Source organism: Lepisosteus platostomus, chromosome 12 (genome assembly GCF_059453375.1).
Source record: "Lepisosteus platostomus isolate fLepPlt1 chromosome 12, fLepPlt1.hap1, whole genome shotgun sequence".
In the NCBI taxonomy this organism is placed as follows: Eukaryota; Metazoa; Chordata; class Actinopteri; order Semionotiformes; family Lepisosteidae; genus Lepisosteus; species Lepisosteus platostomus.
In genome coordinates, this window is record NC_142622.1 from 32,976,931 (window position 1) to 32,999,070 (window position 22,140).

Genomic DNA, 22,140 nt, shown 5'->3' on the forward strand with positions numbered 1-22,140 from the left:
AAAGCGGAAAACCATTCCTATGAAGTTATATCTAAATACCCAACTGGTAACAGATTGAGGACCCAGTATAGGGAGCGAAGTTGTCAGTAACAAGAACTGAATCTCAGCCCACTGAAAGATCTGCACTACTTACCTCTTGTTCCATTCTTAATTCCTTCAGTCCTAACTAAAGTAGCTTTCTAATCACTGCTGAAGAGAACCATTCCCATAGTATGGCATGTTGTTGCCACCACCATGCTTGACAGTATGGATGGTCGATTGTCTTTAGAGAATGATCTGCTATATTGTTTGTGTATTAGATGTAATGCTTTGTAAATTAGTTCAAATTTTTTTTTCTTGTATGACCAAAAAAACTTTTGCCTTATATATGTAGTATCACTTAAATGCTTTTCTGCAAACTATGAGTAGAATTTGAGATTTTTAACACTCCTTACAGACCAACTTTCTCCATAAGTCTCCATCAAAGCCATTGAGCTCTGTATCAAACTTATGTACAGTATGCCCAACACATTAACTGACTGGTGACATAAACAGTTTGGAGGGACAGCCTGATCTATGCAGTCTCTGCATGATAAGATGAGATTTGCAAAGAAAGACTGAGATAACAGAATTACAAAGTTACACTGCATGATGGAATAATCATAATAATAATTGCTTACACTTATATAGTGCTTTTCTGGACACTCTACTCAAAGGGCTTTACAGGTAATGGGGACTCCCCTCCACCACCACCGATGTGCAGCATCCACCCGGATGATGCATCGGCAGCCATAGTGCACCAGAACGCTCACCACACACCAGCTATCAGTGGGGAGGAGAGCAGAGTAATGTAGCCAATTCATAGAGGGGGATTGTTAGGAGGCCATGATTGATAAGGGCCAATGAGAAATTTGACCAGGACGCTGGGGTTACACTTCTACTCTTTTTGAGAAACACCCTGGGATTTTTAATGACCACAGAGAGTCAGGACCTCGGTTTTACGTCTCATCCGAAGGACGGCACCTGTTTACAGTATAGCGTCCCTGTCACTATACTGGGGCATTAGGACCCACATGGACCTCAGGGTGATCGCCCCCTGCTGGCCCCACTAACACCTCTCCCAGCAGCAACCTTTGTTTTTCCCAGGAGATCTCCCATCCAGGTACACCTGATGTACATGATGTACATCTCTCACATGCCGAAGGAGAGAAAATCTAAATCAGAACAGGATCAGAAGCACAAAGATGAACAAGAAGAGTTTTGGAACAAAGTTTCTGGGGAGATGAGATCAATATAAGATTTTAATTGTGGATGATAAACAATTGTGAATTAATTTGATCTCTCTCTCTTGGGATTGGTCCAGGCTCCCGTGAAGTGTCCTATTCCTATGAAATCAATGCTGAAGAATAAGCCCCTTCAGAACAAAATGATAAAGTAGGCATTGATTTCCAAACAGGGCGTCTGAACCAGCGTATTAATAACATACAGTGTGAGTTGGCAACAAGTCCCCCATAAAATCTGATCACAAAAAGGAGTAAGCAAAGGAAATCAATATACTTGCTGTAAGGCACAAGGCCCTGAGAAATTCATCTGGACTCACATTTGTCATTATGTCTGTATCCTCATCTCTGTAAATTGCCTGATAAAGCAAGAACTCACTTATACCATTCACAGCAGCACAGGAGGAACATAACATCAGTTAAACTAATTGCTACTATTGTATACTGTATATATACAGTACTATATATTCTATATATAGTATATTGATTATATACTATTTATATAATACAATAAGCTTGCTGTGGTTATGATTTTTAACTTCTGCAATGTTAAACTACAATACATTGTAAACAGTTTTTGTTTTGTTTGTGCTCTTGTGAATTAAAGGTATTGAACCACTATCCTTCTCAAATTAAGCAGAAAAATGAAAATAATGCATCGGTGTATTTCAGCATGTTTTGGTCAAAGTCATTTGTTTCCTTATCAATCATGCGATATATGTGCAACAGAGCTCATATGGGGTGGAGCGGTGTCACTGTGGCTAAGGATCTGTGTCTGTGGTCCAAATCCCACGGCCAGCAGAGGAATCCTACTCCGTTAGGTCCCTGAGCAAGGCCCTTAACCCCAACTGCTCCAGAGGCGCCGTATAAATGGCTGACCCTGCACTCTGACCCCAAGCTTCTCTCTCCCCATCTGTGTGCCTGTGTCTCATGGAGAGCAAGCTGGGATATGAGAAAAGACAAATTCCTAATGCAAGAAATTGTATATGGCCAATAAAGTGATCTTATTTGGCACTGAGAATACTACAGAAGATGCTTGTTACAGCATTGCCAGTGTGAAATGAAATCAGGTTGGAAAGTGTACTTTGTCAGATGGATTAAGTATTCTGGGCTTCTGACTAGGCTCGGAGATACAATAGGTCCATGCACACTGTTCAACAAGACTTTGCTTGAATAAGGTAACCCATGGGTCTGACAAGCAGCAGCATTGTTGCTGTGGGTCTACAGGTGCCAGGGCTAGATCAGATGACACTGTTGTCCCAGAAGCAAGGTGTGGTGACTGTTAGACTGTTATCCTGTCCATTAGTCATGGGCGACTAGAGTGTTAGATGTCACAACTCTGTTCCAACCCCTAGTGGGCGCTCCACCTTTCTGTCCTGTTCCTTGCTTCCCTGTGCCAGTTCTTGCGCGTCTCGTGGAGGTCTGCTATTTCTTTCAGATCTGTCCTGTCCTCCTGGCTCGGCATTGGGATCGGTTGTCGAGAGGCTTGCCTTACCAGGTCACTCCACATCCGCTACCTGAGGGCTTATGTCTCCTCCCCGACTCCTTCCAAAACCTTGAGCCCGGAGAGAACCCCCGTGTTTGCTCCGTTCTTGCCGCTTTGCATAGGGTCTTCACGTCTCGCCGGTCTCTCTCCACGGCTAACCTCCGGCTTCCGTGACAGAATGCCGAACCTGCACTAGACCCCCTGAGTGGTCTCTTGGCCACCCTGGCATTTGTTCCTTGTCTCACTTTTCTTCATTCCTGGCTTTTGTTTTTCTGGCCTTCTGGTCCTGGTCTCTCTGGTCCTTTTTCCTGGCTTCTGTTTTCCTGGCCACCCTGGCTTCTGGTTTACTGGCCTCTCTAGCTTCTGGTTCCTTGTCTCCCTGGTCTCTTTATGTTTCATTTGTCCATATGGATTCCGAGGTTTGGTTGCTTGTGTGTTATTTTTTATGTGTTGTTTGTTCCCCTGTTCCGTTTGTTTATATTGTGGGTTATTTTTTCATGTGTCATTTGTTGTCTCGGATTCCCAGGTTATTTTTGTTGTATTTTATTTTTTATGTGTTTTGTCTGGTTTTTGTCTCTGTCCTCAGGAGCCCCGCCCAGCTCCCCCTTCCTCTACTAATAAAGGTTTACCCCGGAGGAGGGGGTTAGCTCTCAGCCGTGGACTCCCAGACGTTTCATTTCAGTTAAATTAGGTTTTTCCTCCACCCAGTGGTGTGCAGCTTATCATTTTTATGGCGTCCGGAGCTGCCCTTGAAGGGGGGGTACTGTCACGACCCTCTTCCTACCCCTAGAGAGCGCTCCACCTTTCTGTCCTGTTCTTTGCTTCCCTGTGCCTGTTCTTTTGCTTCTGGTGAGTCTGGTGGAGGTTTGCTATTTATTTCCGGTCTGTCCTGTCCTCCTGGCTTGGCATTCTGAGGACAGGACAGACCTAGCTTGCGTCACCAGGTCGCCCCATGTCCTCTACCTGAGGACTTATGTCCTCGTCCCCTGATACCTTGAGCACAGAGCGAACCCCCTTGTTTGCTCTGTTCCTGCTGCTTTGCATAGGTTCCTCCCGTTTCTCCAGTCTCTCTCCACGGCTAGCCTCTGGCTTCCATAACATTAGAATAATGTCTGCAAACCTTTGCAGGCCTCCTTTCAATGATGACTTCAATGATGTCACTTGACTTGACATACAAGAAGGGGGCTCATAGCATTAACACTGCTCCTCAGAATCCTCCATATAAAGCACAACCAGGTTTTATATTGATTCTACAAGCAGAGAGGAAGAGACACCTGATTTGTGAAGATATCTAACTCAAAAGCTTTGAGAACATAAATGGATATAAAAGCCGCTTTTTACAACTAAATATCTTTTCAAAAATCATCATACTGTACCTTATATGCAGAAAAGAAAATGAAGAATTACACTGGAATCACATTAAAGCATAGTGCAGTTTATTAAGTTAAAGAGAAGGCAATCACGTAATGAAATGTTTTTTATTGTCATATATTGTTATTTTATTTTGGGGGGAAAGTAACAATGTGGAGTCAGGCCACACAGATTGATGAAAGTTATTATATGTCAATACAGCTTTTGCTGAGGAAGGTTTTCCTCCCTTACAATTGCTTTGTCCCTTACTCTAGGAGAAGATCTCTGAAGACGAAAGAGCTACATGTTAAGAAGGTGGATCAATAGAAGCTTTTTGAACTTTTTAATGTCCTGATTAATTTTAATATACTGTAGCGTAGTTTTGTCTGCATGCCATTCTTCATTATTTCCTTGTCAAGAGTGTGGAAATTGGGAAATATAAACCCATAACAAGAAAATTCAGAATGACAGGAAGCAGAATCTGTTGGCAGAAGCAGGCTCCAGTTTTATTTTTGGTCATAGGAGGGAGCTGGTATGTTACACAGATATAGACACCAGTCCAGGAAAATTAAACCTACTAACTGAGCTCGATGTGACTCAAATTACACTCATTTTTATGTTTTTTCACTTCTCTCTCATATACATATCACACAGCCCACGAAGACACACTTCAAAATCTTTCCTACTATTTCTTTCACATCACAACTAATAACTCAGTCTATGTGTACTTGCCCCTGCCAAAATCCTTCTCTGTACTTGCAGAGAAGACAAAACGGATGCTACTGTGTGCCAGGGAGCCACAGGTGCTGGACAAGCAACCTTTACCCATCTTCATCCAGAGAGCAAGGGCCCTTCCAGCTATTTCTCTGGTCTTCTTACACTCTTACTCCAATTGAGACAGGAGCTACACAATCATTTCCTCCCACTTCTCTTCACAGGCTGAGTTTCCTGCTCATTGGTTTCTCTCACTGTTAAGTCAGTGGGTGGCTATTCCAGCTCAATGACTCATTCAATCATAAACAACGCAAATGAAATTAAATCAGTCACCTCTTGCTCAGTGATGGTACGTACTGGAGAGAAGCTCCAATACAGTCCAGAAGCCGTTTTCCTTTGGAACCTCACTAGGTTGTTCGTTGTTCCACTCTGGGGAAGACTGCATGAGCTCTCTCCCGCTGCTCTTTCCTACATGTGCCACCACTCATCACACAAACAAACTCTCTATTTCCCCAGCGATCTCAGTCACACAACACTCACAGAGCACCAGCAGTGCTACTTTTGCACCCTCACAACTGCCAGTGTCTCCCTCACGCCCGGTCAGCCTGCATTAATTTCATGCGCAATGGTTCTTTCCTGGTCGCTTCTGTGACGAATGCAATTCAATCACCCTACCATCTACCAGTGCTCCCATGCTCAGTCAGTCTCCATCAAACACAAACATTCTTCCCAGCACACTTCTGGTCTGTCTACAGGATCAAAGGAGCTTATATCCCTCTAACCCTTCTCTTTCAAAAGAGAGTTGTCCGTCTGTAACAAACTGGTGCTATGCTCTGTCTATATGTCCACAACTGATGTTACCCCCATCAGAACAGATAGTTTAAATAGGAAAGCTCTCAGCTATGACCAATTGACACACTAACTCCCTCCAGCTTAGCCACCCCCAAATGAGCACCAGCTAACGGGCTATCACAATTTTGCAGCAAGTGATGTATTAAAGGATATTATTATTATTATTATTATTATTATTATTATTATTATTATTATTATTACGGGTAGAAGATTGGGTAGAAGAATGCTTCTTTGCTTCCTATACTGGCTTTGTCCCTAACCTCTACAAACGATAATGATGACTGTGTCGGTGCTGCTACTGTACATGCTCTAATGACTAGCTGGGACATTCCTGCATCAATTCACTAACTCTCACCTGTCCCTCAAATATACAGTTAACATATTTTCCACCACACTTCCGTTTGTAAACATAAATTTATCTATTAGCCATCCCCGACTCACACCAAAAACTCTCTCCATTTTTCACAGTTCCTCAGGCTACGTTGACTCTGCAGCGATGACATGGATTTCCAGAATCGAGCACTCAAAATGCTTTTTTTTTCATCAACAGAGGATACCCCACCCATGTTATCAATAAGGCCCTCACCCAGGCCAAAAACAGCCCTTGGATCATCAACTTGATCAGGAACTCCCGGCCTCACAACCGCATTCCTTTGGTGCAACCTTCCCTCCTAACACACTTTCTATCCCCAGGACCATTAACGACAACTTTTCCATCCTACAGGCTGATCCCTCCACTGGGGCCCTCTTTTCTGACTGCCCCATCATCTCACATCTCCGACCACCTAATCTGCGTAACCTTCTTGATCACAGCTCCCGTGACCAAACTCAGCAGTCATCCCCACCAGGCACCTTCCCCTGCAACAGAGCTTGCTGCATCACCTGCAAATACATATCTAACAACATGTCATTCAGGGCCCCTCAGGTCAATTCTGGATCACCCAGATGACACCCTGTACCTCCAGCAACCTCATTTACTGTTTCTCCTGCAAAAAATGCCCAGCTATCTACAGTACATTGGGGAAACCAGAAGGAGACTAGGAGACCGCTTCAGGGAACATGTTAGGGCTGTGAAGATTAGAGATTTCTCCAAGCCCATAGTTTCTCATTTCACCTCAGACGGCCATGATCACACTGACCTCTCTGTCTCTGTTCTCAAAGAAGGGTTTCTCAACTCCCATAGCAGAAAGGCAACAGAAACAAAACTCATCCTGAAACTGGGTTCACACCTTCCCCCTTCTCCCAATGACAGACTTATTTTTGTGAAATCTTCTCTATTCACATGCAGGTTTCGACTTCACACCTTTCTTCACCCCTCTCCACTTTGCACCACCTGAGTGGCCTCACCCCCCTCCCACCTCCTCCACTCTCCCAGCTTCTGTTCTCCTGTGCTATTTAATCTTTGCTGTCTGCCTTGTCTTTCTCACACCTGAAGAAGGCTCCACAGCTGAAACGCTGTGTTTTCTCTCTTCTCTTTTCATCATGGAATAAATCTATGACTTGTTCCTTTGCAGACTATGCATGCTGACACAGCTACCCACCTGAGCCATTCTTCTTCTTCTTCATATTATATTTTTTATTTATTATATTTGGATTCACTTTTGTGGTCTGGCCACTGGAGGAGGGCAACTGATATTGTATCAAATTAATTGTTTACAGCAATGAATGAACTATGTACTGGATAGGGTTGGAAAATAAAGACAATTGCTTGTTTCTGACATCAGTAAGTTTTAGCATTTGCGTGTATAAGAGGATTTTAAGATGTATTCTCTGTTTTATGAATTGCATTAATTTTAATTAACAATAACAATGAGTGCTTTTATCTGGTGTCTACCCAAGGACACATAATTAATAATTATTTTTGAGTCATGTTTGTCATCCATGCTTATCTAGTGAAAATTAAAAGAATAAATTCTGAGGATGAAAAATTGGATGGCTTGTTCAGATGAGATACAGTAATTGAGCAGGAGTCTGTAATACACTGAATTAAAATACAGTATGTGCCCATCAGAACATTCTTCATGATACAAGTATAGCACTGTTACACTGACATGTCTTGTCATATTGTTGCGTACTTTATTCAGAAAAACTCTGTATTACAGATGTTTCATGGAGCTAATCTGAATGTTTGTGATGCCTTTGAAAACCTGTAACACTGATGAAGTATGTGTTGCTAGGTTCACTAACACAATGTTTGCAATAGAGCATTTTTATTTCAGGTAGTAGATTTAGAAGTGTTATTAAAAATATATGTTCTAAATTGTTGAGACAAATAGGAACATACTGTCATAATCAGCAAATACATCAAGGAAATAAGAAGCTCAGCGAAGAGAGGTATTGATTTCAGACTGTCAAAATACACTTCCTTAACATCACTACTCCTTGGTGCTATGCAACATGCACTGTAGATATACTGTAAGAGGCTGTAGGACCTCTCACCTTATAATTAACATATTCTTTAACAAGGAGATCTGTGGCTTAAAGTGCTTTCAAGGGGAGATATAAAATATTCAGGAAAGTTTTCACTGGAATGCTGTTCTTTTTAAATTCAAACATGAACTTATTACACACTTTTGTACTTTCAAACCATATGAGCAAAACATGAAATCCGATCTATTTCCTTTCCGTTTGCATAAGGGGTTACATGTACTGTAGTGGTATGAACATTAAAAAATCCATTATGCAATATTCACACTTCTCCACAAGAGGGAGTGTTGGCTAATTTTATGCCCTGTTTCCATGGAGCTGATAACATTTCTTGGGTTAAGTTACAGAAATTACAAACATCCACTTCACACTATACAATTTTTAAACCCTGTTCTTATCTTGGAAAAGGCTACATAAATGCTACAAGAAAATGAATATATTTAAAAATAACTCTGATGTACAGTATAGTAAAACAGTTACACCTTTACTCTAATACCAAGAAACCCAATTACAATCTAGATTTATGCAGATACCAGATGTTTCCATTAGTTACTTAAGTCAATAATAGAAAAAAAACAATATTGTAACATTTCTTAATCCTATCAGTAGATCTGCTTGGACATTGGAAAAGCACCATATTTTCTATACAGTAGATGTGGGACAGAATCTTCATACACTGTGTGTCTGCTGGGATCCTGATGATAATGGAATGGGCAGACAAATCCCAGTTTTTGTGTTTTTCATGTAATAAGCTCTTGCTCACATAGTCAAGATTATTCTATCTATAAATAAAAAATAAAGAAACACACAGTACTATAAACATTTTTAAGAACTGTATATGGAAGTGTACAGTACTGTATATAACAACTACATCATAAACAGAAAAGTACAATGTTAATAAAAGAAAACTGGAATGATGAAAGGTGAATCTTTTTATGAATAACTTTATGATTACATAAACAAACAGGTCCATTCTTGCTTAGGACAAAGATATTTAAACATTATAACTGGGTAATTAAGAAAAATCAGAATTTCAAATGTTTGCATTTTCCAAATGATATGACTAATGAGATTTATTTAGTTGTAACTCCCACAGGCTGCTATTGGGATTCATAAACCTGAAATAATCCAGTGTAGATTGTTATCACAATATAGTTTATACACATTTGACTGGCCAATACAAGCATGGTTTTTAATGTAGCAACTTGTGCAGCAATAGTTTCAGAAAGAACCAGTCCTACTTCAGTAATACAAAGCTGAACTTCAGTCAGCCAGACAGTTTCAGGGAAACAGTAGTTTGAATGGTTGGTGGCCAAACAATGTGAATGATCATCTGAAAACATCTACACATTGGGATGTGTTCATAAGCTAATGTGGTGCACCTAATTCAGATCAGTACTTCATCTGCTTTCAAAGAAGATCTTTCATATCCTTGAAATGATGTAAAAATTCCAAACCAGACAGTGGGGTGGTGCAGTGGTTAACATTGAGGTGTTATCCTGAGATGCTATCTGTGTGGTGTTTGTATGTTCTCCTCCTGTTTGCTTATGTTTCCTCTGGGTGCTCCAGTTTCCTCCCACAGTCCAAAAACATACTGGTAGGTTTATTGGCTTCAGTGAAAAATCCATCCATTTTCCACCTTTTTTATCCGATTCAGAGTCACGGGGAAGCTGGAGCCTAATCTAGCAACCAACGGGCGTAAGACAGGATACACCCTGATGGGGATAACAGTCCAGGGCACAGACACAGACAAGCACAGCAGTATACAAAGGGTGAACATACAAACTCCACACAGATATTACCTCAGGTCTGGAATTGAACCCAGGGCCCCAGCCCTAATAGGAAGCAGTGCTAACAACTATGTTACCACACTGCCCCAAAATTCAAGCCAAAGAAAAAATTAGTGCTCCACCTTTGTTGCTTGAACAACAACAATAATAACAGTACTAGTAGCAAGAATGGGAGCTCAAGTTTCCATGAAATGTGTGATATCTTTTTTAATGGAAACCAATATTTTTTTTAAGTAAAACATTTTCAAATAAGTCATTTTTTCATTTGGTTATTGTGAGAGCATCATCAACAAAATCTATTCTAGATCTAAAGATCCAAGATGCTTCATCTCCTGCTGCTCAAATCCATTTGTCTGATTTTTACTCTGATGCTAGGCTGCAAATGAGAATGTCTTTGCCATTTTCATCACAATTCTTTCCTTCTTATTTTCCACTGTGTGGCTGTGCTATTCACGGTTATGCACAGACCATCATGTTTTCAGGCACTGAGCAATAGTGCTGTTATTAAAAGTAGGTGGGTGGCTTAGCCATGCAACTGTGTTCTATTAGACTGAAATATGAAAGCTATTAGAGGTATTTTGCTGACTTCACATTCTGAAAAAGAAAAAAAATGTCCTGCAGATCTATACAGTGTTAAAAAAAGATTTAATAAAGGAAAACAGATGACTTCATTGTGACAGGTAAGTGTTTCAGGCTCATATTTACTATATGATGGAAAAAGTATCCAGGAGTGCAAAGACATTTGCAGAGACTGACGCTGTTCAAAGCAAATCTACCTTAGCAAATAGCCTCTTTGTAATTATATAGTTGATTGAAACAGCAATGCAACACTGGGAAAAGTAACAATGTATTAATTTCTACTAGTAAGGGAAACTGACCAACCTGTCTTGCCTGAAGTACGTCATTAGACACACAAGGAAATGACCTCATTTCTTTTCAGCTCTCTCTCTGATGAAGGGTTGGATATAGCAGCCATGCAAAATGGCACTGTGGACATTAGGTTTAAAATACCTGAAGCCTCCTTGCAAGACAGACAAGATTACTTCATTACAGGTTAGTCTCACAGCATTTACTTTTATAATTGCATCTTATCTATGTGAAATATGTAAGCTGACTTTTGCTTCAAAGACTATACAGTAATACCAGTTCAATGTGGGAACATGTAAGAACTAGCACTTTAAAACAAACTTTAAGATGATTTTGTTGGTTTCATCATACTTTTGTTTTGCTCCTATTGTGAACCTTACAGGAAATAGACAGCACAGCATGTAATGATCTTAATGTCAAAAAAAGTTCTTTGCTTTACCTTTCATCCCACATGAACTCTTTCATGACATATTTTTGTGTTTTTATATAGTTTGGCAGCTTACAGGGGAGCTATTTTTACCTTAAGGACCAGAAAGCACTTTTTATTTTCCATGGATAGTGAGAGAAATTGCATTACCCTATCTTTTTTGTATCAGCAGTGGGTGTTTATTATCGCAACAATACTTGGCAGAAATAGGTCTACCACCTAGTACTTATGGAAAATCCCACTACATTCAGTCAGTTGGTTCCAGCCAAATGCACAGGGAATATTTCCAAGAAATGATTACAATATTTAGTCCCTGTGCTTCAAAATTGGAAGCCCGGGCTGAGTTATAAGCCTTATCATTTCTGCATTTCTCTCAAGAGATGCGAGACATAATTTAATTGTGGGTAGCAATAAAATATCAAGCAGGCTATAATGAATGCCTGCTGTATCATGTGCAGGGCAGCAATCATTTTTTAAATGTGTCTTTACAAGCCTGCATATTACTAATGTTTAGATTTTCATCTTGTTACCAAGACAAATGATCTCTTGCATTAATAAGACCTACTCCAGTGAACGCAAATAGCCTACAGCATTGGAGCATACTGCTCAGCATTGTCACGACTGCAGGTGAAGTGAAAAACAGAGCTCCTTGTTGTCGCGTTTGAACTAGAAAGGACAATTTTGGTTGCGAAGATTAAAGAGAGAGCAGCTTATTACAACATAACAGAGTGTGCTGTGTTTGTGTCTTTGAAATATGACCTTACTTAGCCTGTTTCCATTTCACAGTCAATTTTCTCATTCCCTTAATGAACCTGCACTGTCTTGACTCTTCTTCACCAGCACACACACAGAGTGTGAGGGTGGCCGAGACTAATTGTCTGCCAGACGTGTATGAATAAAGCTGGTCGTGTAATTGTCTTCAGCAGCAAATGGAAAAGATAAGGCACAGTGCATTGATGGGATGTCAAAAGCAAGTTGTTTTAGTCTTTCTTCTCTTAGTCTGAAGAAGGAATAGACTATATCTTTCAAAAGAGAGATGTATGCTGCCGCAATAGTCTAATGCTGATAACAGCATCATCGCCCATTGCTGAATATAGCACATTTTTACTCTGTAGAAGTGGAAGAGAGTGATCATTAACAGTACAATGTCGCTGTACCTTATTTTTCATTTTGGTGCACTCATATCTCAAGGAAATGCATTTGCAGCTCATCTCCTTACATTTTGTGAATAAAACCCTATACTCTTCTGTATTGTATTGTTTAGAACTCATTTGGCATATAAAATACAAAGATCCCAGTTCAAGGAATGTGCCTGTTATATAGAAGACTCAAGAAAAACCTACCTTGATTATTTTTATTAACTACAAATCACAGGATCTTTTAGGCAAACTATTTTGGAAAAAATGCAGCAGTGATCATTTCTTGACCAAACTGTAAAAGTAATGTGTGAAATTTGTACAAGCTGAAAATAAAAAAATTATGGTAATGCACTAGAAAATTTAACAGTGAAGACATGAGAGAATGGTTCAAATCATTATTTCAATAACTGGTTAACTTCACTTAATAAATCACACCAATCACTATTTTGAAACTGAACAAATACTGTTTTATATAAGGTACATGGTTTTCAGGTATTTTTTCTTATTGGTATACCATATCCTCCAAGAGGTAACAACAACAAACACTCTAGTCATTCTCCTAAATAAATGTAACACTGTACTATACATTTTTTCTTGTTTCATTCCCTTATCATTTCCCAGAGCAAGCTCCTTAAGTCCTCATATTAAGCTAAGCCTTAACATTTCATAAATGGAAAACCTGGTTTAAACAGATGGGCAGATCAATAGATAAACTGACAGTATTCTGTTTGCAATATTATGGGTAGGACCTGTTTTTTCTTGACCATTTCTGATCTTGGGCTCCTAACCTGCAGTTTAATCGTTATCCTCCAGGTGTCCCTGTATGCACTCTAATCTCAGCAATCATTTGGTAATTAGCACAGGAACTGTTATTAATAATATGGTTAGAAACTAAATATGACGTGTTTATTGGATAATACAATTATTGAAAGCATCACAACAAGTAAAATTGGATACAGGGACTAAATCAAAAAAGTATTTAATTGGTTGAGATACTGAGTGCCACTTATCCATCTGGTATAGTTTTTACAACTACAACCTATTTTGCAAAAAATATCAATTTATCATTAGTCTACTATCGAAAGATAACATAAGACAGACAAATTAAAAAAATACAAAAGGTAGAGATTGACACTGGTGAGGGGGGGAGGGGGGATGGTCTCTGTAAAAGAACTCATGGGAAAAGAAAGCTTGGAACACAAGCAGCTGTAATTTAGGATCTGAAAGAGACAGGTGTGTGCACTAATATTGTGAATTACAAATCTGAATTCTCAATAGACATACAATGGACATTGGGCCAAGTCCTACAGCAAGTCAACTGAGAAAGGAGCATTTGCAGCAGACTGCTGATATGCATATAAATTAAACTAAAGAACTGATCAAAATGCATACCTGTAGTAGCTGATGAATATACCAATGTAAAAACGATGTAAAAATCACGATGCTTTCCCTATTTTTTGCTTTTTATTATTATTTTTTGCTCTACTAGAACAATCAAATATAGGTGAAATTACAGTTATTTAAGCAAATGCATCTTATGTGCACACAGGAAATTACTCAGTGGCACAGGGCATTGTGGAATATTTGGATGCATGTGATGATTAATTAAAAAATGTGACTGTGTTTGTTGCAGATACAGTAGTACCAATGACATGATCTTGTTAGCAAATTCAATGCATTTCACATTTAATGCCCATATTCTAACCCTTGTGAAGAAAACATGGACAGATAATTTTCCCAAAGCAGACAGATTTTTTCCAGCCGTAAAAAAGATTTCAAACTTTTTCTAATCAGGGTCATGTGCTTGAAAGAACACCTGTGTGCAGTCAAACAGAAAGGATGTACTCTACCATAAATCCTCCTCCTGAGTCATGTACTGTACAACACGATAGGCACATGGTGTACCTCTGCAGAATAATATTTCAAGAACATAATTCCATAAGACATAGCACAGCTGAGGAGACCATTTGATACACCAAGCCCTGAAAACATACATTTAGGCAGAGCTAAAAACCAGAACCAGAGCTTTAAGGAAACAAAGATGGTTATCTCAATAAATACAGTGGTGTTAAATGTGTTGAAACATGCTTTTGGAAAGTCAGCTTTGTATTTCAAAATTCTTGTTCTTATATGAGTCTTATGAAAGTTGTTAATTTAGATGGTATGGATCATTTTATAAAACTTAGGAATTCCTAAATGTATAACAAACATTGGCAAAGCAGATGCACAGTGCAGACAGCATGATAAACAGCCGGGGTCAATTACAAAACAATACAGATTTCATTCAACCAGAGTACAGATTTCTCAAGGTAGTCAGCACCTCTGAACCAAAATAAGTGTGCAGTCTGGATGTAAATACCCTCCTGTTAGATTATATTTCTGACTTTAATGATTAATGTAAATGTGAAGAGGACAAGTACAAACCCAATGGAAATGAAAATGGCAAAGGAATGTATTTGGACGAATTCTGGAGTGAAGCTCAAAAACTATTTCTCAACAAGAAATACAATATTTGTCAGTTGTTACCAATTCTTGGTAACCAATGTAGGTGCTGAAAGAACTGTTTCATTTTATGGGCTTTCACAAAGCAACATTAACCCATGAAAAAAATAGATAAACTAACTGACAATGATTAAATTAAACAAGAAAACTGAATACACTGGGCACCCCATTCACTGAACTGTAAGCAACATTTTCCTGCTCCTTGCAAACTGCTTTTTCTAATTTTTTCACTGTACATTATTTACATATAGACAATTACAGCTTACTGATGTTACTCATTTTCTGATTTCAGTATTTTGTATCCCTTAAAAAAGCAAAGCTTTTCTTTTGCTGTTGTACACATGTTCCTGTTGATAATTTCAATTTATTGCCATAATAATAATAATAATAATAATAATAATAATAATAATAATAATAATAATAATAATAATTGCTTACACTTATATAGCGCTTTTCTGGACACTCCACTCAAAGCGCTTTACAGGTAATGGGGTCTCCCCTCCACCACCACCAATGTGCAGCATCCACCTGGATGATGCGACGGCACCCATAGTGCGCCAGAACACTCATCACACATCAGCTATTAGTGAGGAGGAGAGCAGAGAGTCATGAAGCCAATTCATAGATGGGGATTATTAGGAGGCCATGATTGGTTAGGGCCAATGGGAAATTTGGCCAGGACGCCAAATAATAACTGTGATATTATTGGATAAAAAAGAACTGTGATTTAAGTATAGAAACTGTTACTCTTCACAGTTTTTGTTGGCTCCAAAAACTCCAAGCCCAAATTATGGTATAGGGATCACATCAGAAAAAGGAGGCCAAATTAAACCGCCATAAGTATGCTTCAAAAGAGTAAATTAAAAGAGAAAGCTAACAGCATGCTTCTAAAATAAGGGAAAACCATGCTCAGCATTTGTGCAATTGTAAATTGTTAAGCATCTGATGAGAGAATCCTGAATTGTAATGCAAAAAATACATGTACTCTGTTTTTCTATAAGAAAAAGTAATCCATCACATAGTCATACTTTACATTTGCCATTGTTTTTTTTTATTTAGAATAACCAATTATTTGTGTTATACCCACCTAGTTTGAAATTCTGTGTTTTTCACATTTCTCTTAGCAACTCCATACCTGACGAATACACACAGGGGAGAATGTGGAAGTGCAGGCGGACTCCAATGACCTTTGAACCATATCACAGGTATAATAGCCCTCTTGTCACGAAGCGTTCTTTCAGGACCCTATGCAGACAACAAGATCCGGGGGGAAGTGAAGAAAACACGGGGAAAGAGGCATGCTAGGGGCTGGAAGGAAAACAGGGGGCGTGTACAGTACATGGTGTGCTGGTGCTCGCGGGTAGGCGGGCTTCCGGGCGTCCATCTTCCAAAGCTGAGCCCCGATAGGCAGGAATGTCTGGTTTATATACTGTAGCACAAGGGGATGGAACCGGAGGCTGGTGTGGGAGATGAGTAGAAAAGAAGGAAGGGCTGGAGCATCCTTAAGAGGAGGGGTTTACGATCGTGACACCTCTCAGGTTCAATGCTGTTTGGAGAAAATGTGTGTCCCAAACTGAGAGCTCCTCATGCCTACGAGTGCCAATGGTGTTGAGAGTTGCTAGATTCCTGGTGTTGAGAGATCCCATGAGCTGCACTCAGGATTTAACCATTCCTAGATATTCACAGTCGAACTTCTAATTAAAGGTGACCAATTCTATAATGATAAAAGTGGGATAATAACAGGAAAACCCCCTCTGAATAATAACCATCCATCCATTTTTAACTGCTTTATCCAATTTATGGTCACAGGTGAGCCTGTATAGTCTGGACGGGTTGCTCAACTATCGCAGGGTAGACACACAGACACACACACACTCATACCAGGGCCACTTTTCCCAGAAGCCAATTAACCTACCAGTATGTTTTTAGACTGTGGGAGGAACCCTTCATGAACATGGGGAACACAGACAAAACCAACGCAAACAGCACCCCAAGTCTGGAACTGAACTCAGGGCCCAACTCTGCAAAGCAGCAAAGCCCTCTGAATCAAATGTTTTTCTTGAAAGCTTTTCATCATCTTGAATCATGAGGAACTCTCCATTAAATTTTAAATCAGGAGTACTTAGGTGCGTGGAGATGATTGCTTTCAGAGAAACTGTAAGAAATAATGTTTATTTTTATTTTCCGAAGAGATTCTTAAAAATGGATGGAACTGATTTAAAAAATGAAAATAAAATGTCACAACCTTACTTTGGATCTGAATGTACCAATCACATGTACATACTGTACAGTACATGTACATGCATATACTTTCACACAGTAAAATTAATTTGATTTTTTGGACTGAAAAGTGAAAGTCAGAACATCATTGAATTCTATTTTTCCTCAAACATTAACACTATACTGTGAAACCACAAACCCTCCTCCCCATAATATCCATTTAATGTAAAAAAATAAAAATCCTACTTTAACTAAAAGTACCTTACAGACATGAAAACAATGTCTACTGTCTTAGCACAAAAGTATTATCAAGTTGGAGGGTGCACACACACTAAAACAAGTTATTGGCTTTGCAATGTGTGTGTAGCACAGCCAGAAGCCAAGTACTGTCTACAGTACATTGCAGCATTTACTTTAATGCATTGGTCTTTCTTTTGCAAATACCTAAAATCTTTACTTTAGCATCAGCCACAGCTGCTTCTGCCTAGCTGGCTCTAAAGCACTTGCTCTGCTCAGTGCTTAAGATCCTACTTCATGCTGCTTTTCCTATAATACAAATCAGACTATTTTGTCTCCGAACAAAAGGCTCTGCTGGCTATCTAAACGTTGATGTGGAAAAGCCACAACCTCTCTGCATTGCTGGTGTTCAGTCCGTGTAAACTTCTGTATGTGGTGCCCTTTATGTGATTTTTATCTCATAAATAAAGAATGCACCATGTGTCGAGCCCTGTACTGACTGTAAGCTGCAGTAAAGAGACGTACCATATCTTTTGAAATCAAAGGCGGTGATCCAGATTGGATTAATGCTTTTCTAAAGAAGGTCTCCCACTGCTTCCCAATGGACTTTCCCATTGCAATGCACAGTGACATATAATCGAGCGCTTGAATTATTACATTACCAAGGGGTATTGTTTGAATCATTGCTTTCATTGTAACCTGCCAGGATTTTATTGAGAAACTCAGCTGTGCTACAGCAGCCAGTGCAAGTGAATAGGTAGAGGTACTGTGATGCACCGGCTCTTCCAGGAGTGAAAACTCAGATGTTTCAGTTTGGTGGGCTAATAAAAAGCACAGGGAAAATTTGCTTTCTTATGTATAGAGTTACTGGCAAGCGGGGCTGCTGAGAAGCAGGAAAAAATTGCAGAAGATAAACTTGAGATTCTGGATCAAAGGGAATGAAAAAGATGTCTAAATAAGAGCGTGCAGTGGGTAAGTTAAATGCTTGTTTATTTCAGACCATTTTTTTCCATCATGAGCTGATATGATTAGAATAACAATGTGCTGTAATTATGATAAATAGCTGGATGGCTGATATCGAAGCCGTCTATGTGAATTCTGTCATTATGTATAACATACTGTACAAAACTGGAAAGATTCTTAAAGTATGTATACATTGTAACAATGCTAACGCACAGAATTATGAAGTTTTACACAGCAGACTTCATTTAAGCGTGAATAAATGCTGTTATATTATTCTTTTTTTTAATATTGCTTTAAAGCGGTTTCTGTATACTGTTGCATCATACTCATTTCATGTGTTACTAACCCTGTGAAAGGTACTATAGTAAGCCGGTCATATTAGGTCATCTTAACTCTTGCCTTGACATGTATATTAAAATAATATTTATCTGTAGCATGATTTGGAATACTTGTAACATAGCTATTGCATTAATCGTGACATGCATGGGAAAGACAGCTTGTCCTTTCTTAAAGTTATTTTTAACTTATGTGAGCCATATAATGTCCAAAACTAATTCCAGGTGTGTAGATTATACTTATGAATTCACAGAAACATTCTCATTTTCAGTGTTGTGGTTAAAGCTTAATGAATTCTTAATGGTGACATTTTCATGTTTATCTGCTTGCATATTTTTATTTTAATCAACTTCAGTTGCTTCATCTCCAGATGGTAATAGTTACTATAATTGGGTTGCCTGCAGCAGGAGATTGCAGATGAATGGTATAAAGTGATAAGAAATAGATCTCATTAACCCCCTTATCTAACTTTGTAAGTTCTTCATTTGAAAAATTATTTCTGAGCACAATATCAAAACTGAAATACTAAATGAATCAGTGTTCATCTACTCATGATGCTAACTGCCCGTTTAGACATTTTGCACAGTTTCAGAAAGATGATTATCATTTCAGAGAGTTCATTAGTTTTTCTGAGGATCTAGAAATGTTGGTGGGTTCATCTGTCAGCTCGTCTCAGACTGGTTACTGATGCCAACTTGCAGAGCCTAGATTTTTTTCATAAAAATAGTTTCCCCTTGTCAATGATAGCTTTGCATATTCAATCTAGCAACAAATGCTCATTCTCAAGGTAGTCTGAATGGAATAAAATTGAGAATTCTTATGGTTATCCCAAAGGCTGTTCTCATTCTTTGGCATTACCTGTTTTTCATGTCCATCAGTCTCACGCTACAGGTGTTTACAAAGCGAGTGATCTGTGAGACATTTGACTGTTGAGGAACTCTGAAATATTGCGTTATTGCTCTCAGTGTGAAGAAATGACTGCTTCAGTCTCCATCTCTGACACTAATGTGCATAATTTGTTGCCTAGATATTTCTGACAGAGAGAGAGAGCAAAAGTCAAGAGCCTTCCACAGATTCCCAAAGGGTATTCATTATGCTTTTAAAGTTTTTAATCAATAGAACAAATAGTCCCTGAGAAACACCAAGAAGTTATACATCACAGGGTCTGGCCAGCCCGGTTCTTACACTGCTCTTTTAGGATCATGTTTGACTGAACACTGTGCTGCTTAAGATGTTGTTAGATCTTGTTTTATTCTTTCAGCCAATAGACATTTGGGTACTTTTACTCCTGAGTATCAATTCAACTCATGGCTATTTCAAAGAGCTCATGAATGCCAATACAAAAAGAAAGCATCTCACTTTTTGTAAGTGTTTCAGTTTGTTTTAAGGACTGGTATGGTTCTGGTGCAAAATGTCTTCGGGGAACAAGCTTAGTATGGTGTAGGGGGGTGTAAATGTATTTGCTTTCTGGTGAGTCTTCAAGTTAGAGGTTATTTGTCATATTTCAAGGATACTAGAAAACAGCTGATATCAAAGCCAAGGAAGTATGGATCTCTTTGAATTCTGAATACATTTTGGTTGTTTGTTCAAAGAACAAAGAAACCCTTTAATACATTTGGATTTTATTCTACTATATGCATATTGGAATGGTGTATTTGGCCAAAACACAGTTTCAAATATCTTCCATCCCAAACATATTCCTATGATGATCTAAACAGTGCGTATCTCATTGTGCTATCCATGTTTAGTGAATCACTATCAGGAATGTATTTTAAAAGATAGAATGTGTGGAAAAAATCTGTAGTGACACAAAAGTCCTTGCACTTTACTAATGAAAAACTGAATGTATTTTTGTGAAATACTTTAGCAGATAAATATGGGTAAATTACACAACCTGAGATACAACTTAATATCCACCACCATTTTAAGTACAATAAATTAACAACTTTCATAATTCCTTACATTATGTGCTGTTTTACTGAGCAAACATACTGCATGGCTCAATATATCTATAATGAAATGTAGAAAATATGACAAGACGTTAAATTTTTTAAATGAAAGTTAATGACTTTATATGTGTGTGTTAAATACAGACAATATTGTACACATCTCTTAGAAAAAATATAAATTAATTAGGATAATTCATCCTGCTTTTAATCTTTGCTTCTTACAAGCTTTTCATATTTCTTTCATTTTAGAATATATACAGTATATAGAAAGCTCTCAAAATAACTCTCCACCCCTGCCCCTTTTCACTTAGTGAAATAAGAAAAGTAATTTCACAAAATGTGTTTGATTTTGTATTCACAAAAGCACTATTCCCTGTTTAATTCAATCAATGATGTAACATTTCAAAATAAAAAGTTCTAAAGTGAATGCAGTGAATTCCTGAGTTGATTAGCTGTTAGCGTACTCTACCACCACTTTTTTCAGACTACCTGTACTGTGTGATGGCTGAAATCTCCAGAGTTTTAATGTTTAGAAGATAAGTTACTTAAGATTAATGAGTTAAAAAAGATACTTCAAAGGCATCAAGCTCAGTAATATATTAGCCTGAGGCTTATCTGCATGAATAATGTGGATAATAATATCAACAATTTTATACTGCAATATGACTTCAAACTCATCACTTTAATCAACCTGAATAGTCTGTTTTCCCTAGCAAATATATTTTGTACTAAATGATATTGTTTTCTATTATTCAGTATCATTTTCTACTCTCAGATATCACACAAAAAGCACTTCCAGAAAAGTAATTGCATTGCAATTACACTTATGTATCCACCAAATAATGATTTTCTATGTAAGCGCTGTCGTCTTGGAAAATGAAATGCATATATCCTGAATTAAATATGTGACACAAATTTATTATTGCAATATGAATAAGGAACATGGAAAAACTGCAACATGATGTTTCAGCTTAATATTTTTTTTGTTTTATACAGCATCTAAAAGCATGCCACAAAAATGCAGTGCCTCACTGTCAAAATGGTAACTCTGCGATAGTTGCATAATGAAGTACACATTACCAGGAGTACAGGAATTTTGACAGATGTTTTTCACAATTAATATTGCAATTACAATATGTAATCAGCAGATGGCAAAATACAATAAGAAAAAAATCAAACTTTAAAAGAAAGAGTAATTACCACCTTAGTGACCATCAGACTTAACTGTGTAACCAGACCTTTTAAAAAATTCTGTGATGAATATGCATCGCGTTCATCGAGTCCTCAAGTTCACAAGGAGTGTGTATAAAGATTAGCTACATACTGTATATTCTATTGCTACAGATAGGTTGAATGCTTGGAAGGCTCTTTGAAACTCCTCAACCTTTTCATAATTTTTTAAAATCAAACTTTCATTTCTGACTGTCAAGATACTGTTCTCAAAGAAGTATTAGCAAATAAAAATTCCACAGAGGCACTTACTGTACTGTATGTAGGCAAGAGTTTCAGGCAAAAATGGGGTGTGTTAAAGTTTGACCTGTTTGTGTGTGAAACTTCAGCTAGGCACCAGTAAGGTCAATTCAAGTGTGTATATGAGGATCTCAATAGGCATGTACAGAGCA

At 38.3% G+C, this 22,140-nt stretch overlaps 1 protein-coding gene across 3 annotated transcripts in view; it reads left to right on the plus strand.

Moving 5' to 3' along the window:
- The first annotated feature begins 10,830 nt into the window (after nucleotides 1-10,830).
- Nucleotides 10,831-22,140, plus strand: part of LOC148651421 (retinoic acid receptor beta-like) — a 263,163-nt gene continuing 251,853 nt past the window's right edge. The window contains exons 1-3 of one of the 3 annotated variants that reach the window (XM_088601681.1): nucleotides 10,831-10,931; nucleotides 15,938-16,018; nucleotides 18,133-18,242. The gene's annotated coding sequence lies outside the window, so the exon portion shown is untranslated. The remainder of the gene's footprint in view (nucleotides 10,932-15,937; nucleotides 16,019-18,132; nucleotides 18,243-22,140) is intronic. The other 2 variants (XM_088601679.1, XM_088601680.1) reach the window with 2 other exon arrangements.